Source organism: Palaemon carinicauda, chromosome 1 (genome assembly GCF_036898095.1).
Source record: "Palaemon carinicauda isolate YSFRI2023 chromosome 1, ASM3689809v2, whole genome shotgun sequence".
In the NCBI taxonomy this organism is placed as follows: Eukaryota; Metazoa; Arthropoda; class Malacostraca; order Decapoda; family Palaemonidae; genus Palaemon; species Palaemon carinicauda.
In genome coordinates this window covers 252,582,000-252,588,889 of record NC_090725.1, presented here as the reverse complement: position 1 = coordinate 252,588,889, position 6,890 = coordinate 252,582,000, and the positions used below count along the sequence as shown (strand labels likewise).

The window sequence follows — 6,890 nt, the reverse complement described above, 5'->3', positions numbered from 1 at the left end:
ATTTCGCAAACAAAATATCCTTAATTTTTTTTTTTTTTTTTTTACAAAGCTTTCATGAACAATATTTCTTTCCTGATTTCTCCAGCACAAATCTGGAAACACGAAAGGCAGATTTGCATCATTCATTTTAGGTTAGTATGTCTTAAGATTAGTTTACGACAAAAGAGAAAATAACCTAATCAACTCGGTTAAGAACATCAATATGAGTTCCAAATGTCAAATAATTCTATTGTTACTGATGACCTTCAAATACTTTTCTTGGATAAAACAGTAGACTTCCTGGTTGCCGCTGCCTTTAATGATAATGTTACAAGAATCATGAAAATTGGACGCACAGTAAATGACTTTCGTAAGCTGCAGAGGAACTAAGTTTTAAGTACTTTTATGGAAGAGTTCTTACCTAATTAAGACGTGTTCTGATTTTTGGGAAATAACTAATTTTACCCTTGCATACCTTTAAGAACAATTTATCAATCAACATATTTCATTTATTCCAACAATGCTCTCGTAATATAATAATTTATGAAATGAAAAGATAAATTACATCAAAATACAGATTTAAAGCCAATTGTTAGACAGCCAGAGGGAAAAGATGAAGCGGGTATGGTAGAAGGCTATAAAGTGGGAGCAGATAGTGGACGAGAGGTTATTTCAAATATCCTTTAAGAATGCCAACCTGGAGGTATTGATAGGTACTAAGTAACAAAATTTCCCACTCGATATAGACAATATGATATAGAAGAAAGCTGAGAAAAAAAGGAAAATTAAATATAGAAATTTGAATCATTAGCAGATACGTATATAATAGAGCAATGAGTTGCAGACTGATAAGGATGCAGAAAAGAAACAGCTGAGGACAAAATCCTCGGAGACATAAAAAGCCAATCATATTTAGGTAGTAGGTTAGCCAGGGTACCAGCCACCCGTTGAGATACTACCGCTAGAGAGTTATGGGTTCTTTTGACTGCCCAGACAGTACTAGATTGGCTCCTTCTCTCTGGCTACGGCTCATTTTTCCTGTGCCTACACACACAACGGAATAGTCTGGCCTATTCTTTACATATTCTCCTCTGTCCTCATATATCTGATAACGCAGATCACCATACAATTCTTCTTCACTCAGGGGGTTACTGAATTGTAATTGTTCTGTGGCTACTTTCCTCTTGGTAAGGGTAGAATTAACTGTTTAGCTATGGTAAGCAGCTCTTCTTGGAGAAGGACACTCCAAAATCAAACCATTGTTCTCTAGTCTTGGGTAGTGCCACAGCCTCTATCTATACCAAGGTCTTCCACTGTCCTGGGTTAGAGTTCTCGTGCTTGAGGGTACACTCGAGCACACTATCTTATTTCTCTTCCTCTTGTTTTGTTCAAGTTTATATAGGAGAAATTTGTTTCAATGTTGTCACTTTTCTTAGAATATTTTACTTTTTTTCCTTTCCTCACTGGGCTATTTTCTCTGTTGGAGCCCCTGGACTTTGCCAACTAGGGTTGTAGCTTAACAAGTAATAATAATAATAATAATAATAATGATAATAATAATAATAATAATAATAATTAATTAATTCGCAGAACGTATAAGTAAAACAAATTACAGTAAATTTGGTTGAAAGAGCCTATGATAATTTAATGTCTTGAAAACCTTATATAGAAAAAAGTCGTAGAGCTGTAGTCAAAAGATATATGAGCAACTACATTTGCGAACTGCTTACGGAATTAGTCGGGGCCTGTCTTTAGAGAAGGAAGAACAATTTGGGCTTATGAGAAAAAATATAGGGAGATCGTAGGACTATAGAAGGGATGTATTATCATCTATTATCATTATCATCATCATTAATATTATTATTATTATTATTATTATTATTATTATTATTATTATTATTATTATTATTATTATTATTATTATTATTAGCTAAGTTACCACTCTAGTTGGAAAAGCAGGATGCTATAAGCCCAAGGGCTCCAATAGAAAAATAAAGCCCAGAGAGGAAAGGAAATAAACTACAAGAGAAGTATTGAACAACAAAAATAAAATATATCAAGAACAGTAACAACATTGAAACACAACTTTCATATATAAGCAATAAAAAGAGACTGATGTTCACCTATTCAACATAAAATTATTCTCTGCAATTTTGAAATTCAACCGATTTACCTACCTGATGAGAAAGATAACTTCACAACTTGGTCTCAACTGGAATAAAACTTCTAGAATAATGTGTAGTACTGGCCTTATAATGAAGGAATAATTATTAGAATGAACTGCATACCTAGTATTACGAACAGGATGGCACTGTCCAGGAAGATTTGAATGTAAAGGATGGTCAGAATTATGAAAAATCTTATGCAACATGCAAAACGAACTAATTGGATGACAGTGTCAGAGATTAACATCTAGATCAGGTATATGAAATGTAATAGAGCTTAAGTTCTTGTCCAGCAAATCAAGATGAAATTCAGCAGCTTAAGACAAGACAAAAGAACAACACTCAAAACAAGGCAAAATGAAAGAATTGAAATACTTCAGAATAGACTGATCACCAAAAATCTTTAAAGACTTTCCCAGTAAAACTTATGTCTAGAATTGAAAAAGAGATGGACAGAATGTTTTTCTCAAAATTAAATTTGCTACCAAGAATCCCACCTAAAACTTTAAGTCATTCAGTTAAACAAAAATATTCTTAATGCAAATACTCAGATGCTGAAGAGCCCCTGTTCTCGACCTACTTTTAATCATACTTTGAGTTTTGTTAGGATTCAACTTCATACCCCATAATTTGCACCATGTACTAATTTTAGCTACATCTCTTTCAAGGGATTCAACAATCCCAGCTCTACATTTTGAAAATGGAATGGATGGAAAGAGAGTAGCATCATCTGCACATGCAACGAGCTTGTTTTCTAGGCCAAACCACATATGTGCATATATCATGAAAAGTTATGGTCCAAGAACACTATCCTGAGGAACACTAGATATCACATTTCTATACTCACTAAGGTGCCTATCAACAACAACTCTTTACAATCCATCACTTAAAAGTTCAATAATGATTTTAAGAAGAGACCCCCCCCCCCCCGTCTGAGTTTGAAAATAACGCAGTACTAAAATCAAGGCCAATCATATGAACTTCCTGACCAAAATAAATGGATTTCTCTACAACACTGGAGGTTGTAAGATGGCCATCACATGCTCCATGACCTTTATGAAAGCCAAATTACAAACTAGGGAACAGTTAATTACCCCTTCAGCAAACCTATTAAGATATTTTGCCAAAAGACGTTAAAAACGTTAAATAATACACAAGATTGATAGAGTACTCTATTAATCCTGGTTAATAAGGGAGTTGTAGAAATTGAGTGGTAATCAGCTGGACTTCAGCTACATAATAAAGTAACAAGTTATAAAACAACCTCTTCTTGTTAACTTGCAGAAAATAACAGATAACTCGGTAGCAAAAAAATCTACACTCTTTATAAAAAAAAAATAATTTCATGAGACCAAAGAGCTAAACTAATTAGTTTAGCTTCAGGAAAACAGGAATGAGGAAGATCAAGTTTCTCATTATTTTGCTTATCATTAAGCATTTCAGCAAAAAAGGGTTGCATTTTCCTTTGGACAGTGAGTGACAGAGCCATCTGGTTTAAGTAATGAAAGAACTGTTCCGTGTAGATTCAAGGGTAGCCCACCACTTATGTTCATGGGTTGTACCAGCAAGGGTTGCTTTTATGGTTAAAGTGTATTCTTGAAGCATAAACTCTCCCAGCAAAAGCTCTAAGCTGATTATAGTTATTCCAAGAAAAGTCTGATCTGCTACCCTTCCAAAGATTGTAGGGCTCCTGCTTCTTCAAATAAGCATGTCTATAATCGTCATAGAACCAGGGTTTGTCTTTCACTACTTCAGCACACGAGAAGGGTAACACCTATCAGTTATGCTGACAAAATTCTCATTCAAAAGAACAATAGGTTCAATACTGTTATACATTTGTGACCCATTCAGGCTTAAAAGATCACCCAAAATTCTATTCCAGTCTGATTGAGATTTCATATAAATCTTACCTAAGTATGCGTGTGCCGACGATTCCGCGCAGGACAGTTCAGCGCCGACAGTTCAGCGCTGCCAATTCAGCGAATGACAATTCAGCTTAGAATAAATTCAGCGCATGACAATTTAGCACAACGATAAATTAGCACAAGGACAATTCAGTGCAAAAATGCACACACATTCACCTATATCTTATTATTAGCATATAAAGATTATTATTATTATTATTATTATTATTATTACTGTTTTAATTCATGGTTGTTAAGAATAACAACCACTGAATAAATAAAGAAAGTTATAGTACAAGCATAGGACGGTATATATTCCCTTTTCTGGAATACAGTTGTTTATAAACATTTGCTTAGTTAAAACTGAAAAGCCAGCCATATGGAGCGGATTTTATCGGAGAAAGGACGCGAGAATATTCTATTAAATGGATTTTGCTATCGTTTGGATAGAAAACTTCGGAATGGAAAAAGAGTCTTGGCGTTGTACACAAGACAGATGCAAAGGTCGAATCCATGTCAACGGAAACTTGTGGGAAGATGTAAAGGCCCATACTCATGTGCCTCAGCCAGCAGTATCAGCAATGAAGAAGATGGTTTCTGACCTACGTGAACGAGCCAGTGCATCTAATGATGTCCCAAGAAGAATCATTCAAGAAACTCAAGTCTCTTTGCCAGATGAAGCTACGGTTTTACTCCCTAAGTATACTTCATTACAACGGACTGTTCAGCGCCGACGAAAAAGAGATGGTGAGCCAATTCCAGCACCTAATGATGTCAGTGATATTGTATTACCTGAACTTTTGCGTGTAACACACAGTGGAGAACCTTTTTTATTGTACGATTCTGGGGTCGACGATACCAATAGAATGTTTATCTTTTCGACTAGAAAAAATGTTGAACTCCTCAAAGAATACTAGATGTTGGTGGCCTTAGCTTTTGTGACTGCTGACGATGTTTGTAATGTGTTTGAATCATTGCAAGATGTTATGCCTCCGGAATTGGAAGAGTTAACAAATTATTTCGAGGACACATGGACTGGTCGTCCATCCCGTCGTCGTAGAAGAGATGCGGTTTTTGGGCCCGAGTTATGGACTGTTTTTGATAGAGTGCAGGGCGACCTACCTAAGACCAATAATTCATTAGAAGGGTGGCACCGAAGTCTTCAGTTAACATTAGGTCATAACCATCCAACCTTTTATAAGTTTGTCGAGTTTCTTAAACTAGAGCAAGATGGCATAGAGAAAAGGATACTGAGAATAAGAGCTGGACACGACGATGGTAGAAAAAACCCAAAATACCAAAGGACAGCTAAGGCAATAAAAACGCCTGTTAATGAGTATGGAAGTCGATTTGATTAGTCGGAATACTTACAAAATATAAGCTACCTCATTGAATTGCAGAAATAAATTAATACATTTCTTTTTACATATACTGTATGTATTATTTTTAATATGTAAATTTAATAAATCTTTTGTATCCCTTTTTATATATTATCAATAAAGTGTTAAAACTTTTTGCTGAATTTCCTTGTAGTTGCTTCCTTATGCTGACTTGTTACTGTGCTGAATTGTTCTTATGCTGAATTGTCATTCACTGAACCGTGTGTGCCTTTTGGCGCCTAATTGTCCTTGTGCTGATTTGTCCTAGTGTTGAATTGTCATTCGCTGAATTGATTCTAAGCTGAATTGTCATACGCTGAATTGGCAGCGCTGAATTGTCTGCGCTGAATTATCCAGTGCAGAGACAGGCTGCTCAGTCTTCACTTACTAACGAAATTACGGCATAATCAGATGTTCTAACTGGAGAACCAATAAGAGAAATAAGATGCAAGGAAATACTAACTGGTAGAATTACTTTGAAAAGCCAAGGGGTGTTATCCTTTACCTGGAAGAAAGTTTCCAATCCAACGGAACAGAGAAGAGGAGGAAAGATGGGGTTGCAGAAGCTGTTAAAACGTTAGTGGAAAATGCCTAAAAATGTTGCAAGTATAAAAACTAATTCCAAAAAAAAAGTGTAACATTAAACTCTATATATACTGGACATTTGTGTTTTGTATTATCATAATAACTAATATCATTATTACTATTATTATTATTATTATTATCATTAGGTCCCCAACTGGGAAAATAGCTCAGTGAGGAAAGAAAATAAACTAAAAGAGCTAAGAACAATATCAATATTAAAACAAATTTTTCATAAACTTTAAAAACTTCACAATAATGAGAGGAAGGGAAACAATTTAGAATAGTGTGACTAGGTGTACCCTCAAGCAAGAGAACTCTACCCCAAGATAGTGGAAGACCATGGTTCACAGGCTATGACACTACACAAGACTAGAGAACAAAGGTTTGATTTTGGAGTGTCCTTCTCCTAGAAGAGCTGTTCACCATAGCTAAGGTCTCTCTTCTACCCCTACCAAGAGGAAAGTAGCCACTGAACAACTAAGATGCAGCAGTTAACCCTTTGAACAAAGAACTGTACGTTAATCTCAGTGTTGGCAGATGTATGAGGACAGAGGATAATGTGGAAATAACAAGCCAGACTGTTCGGTGTGTGTGTGGGTAAAAGAAAAGTGAGCCGTAACCAGAGAAAGGAATTCAATGTAATACTGTATGGACGGTCAAAGGAACTAATAACTCTAGCGGTAGTATCTCAACGAGTGGCTGGGGCCCTGGCCAAGCTACAACCATGTATATTCTCAATTAAGTTCCTCGAAGATTATTATAGTGAAAAGAATTCTACTATACATTATAGGATATAATAAGGGTACAAATGAATTTACTAATAGTTGGGAACAATCCAAAGTCTTATTAGAGACAGATTCAGATTTTCAGGTGTCCAA

The 6,890-nt window shown here is 35.5% G+C and overlaps 1 protein-coding gene across 1 annotated transcript in view; it reads right to left on the bottom strand.

Moving 5' to 3' along the window:
• The window catches only part of LOC137638811 (uncharacterized), a 239,634-nt gene that overhangs the window by 76,954 nt on the left and 155,790 nt on the right, over positions 1-6,890 (bottom strand). The window lies entirely within an intron of this gene.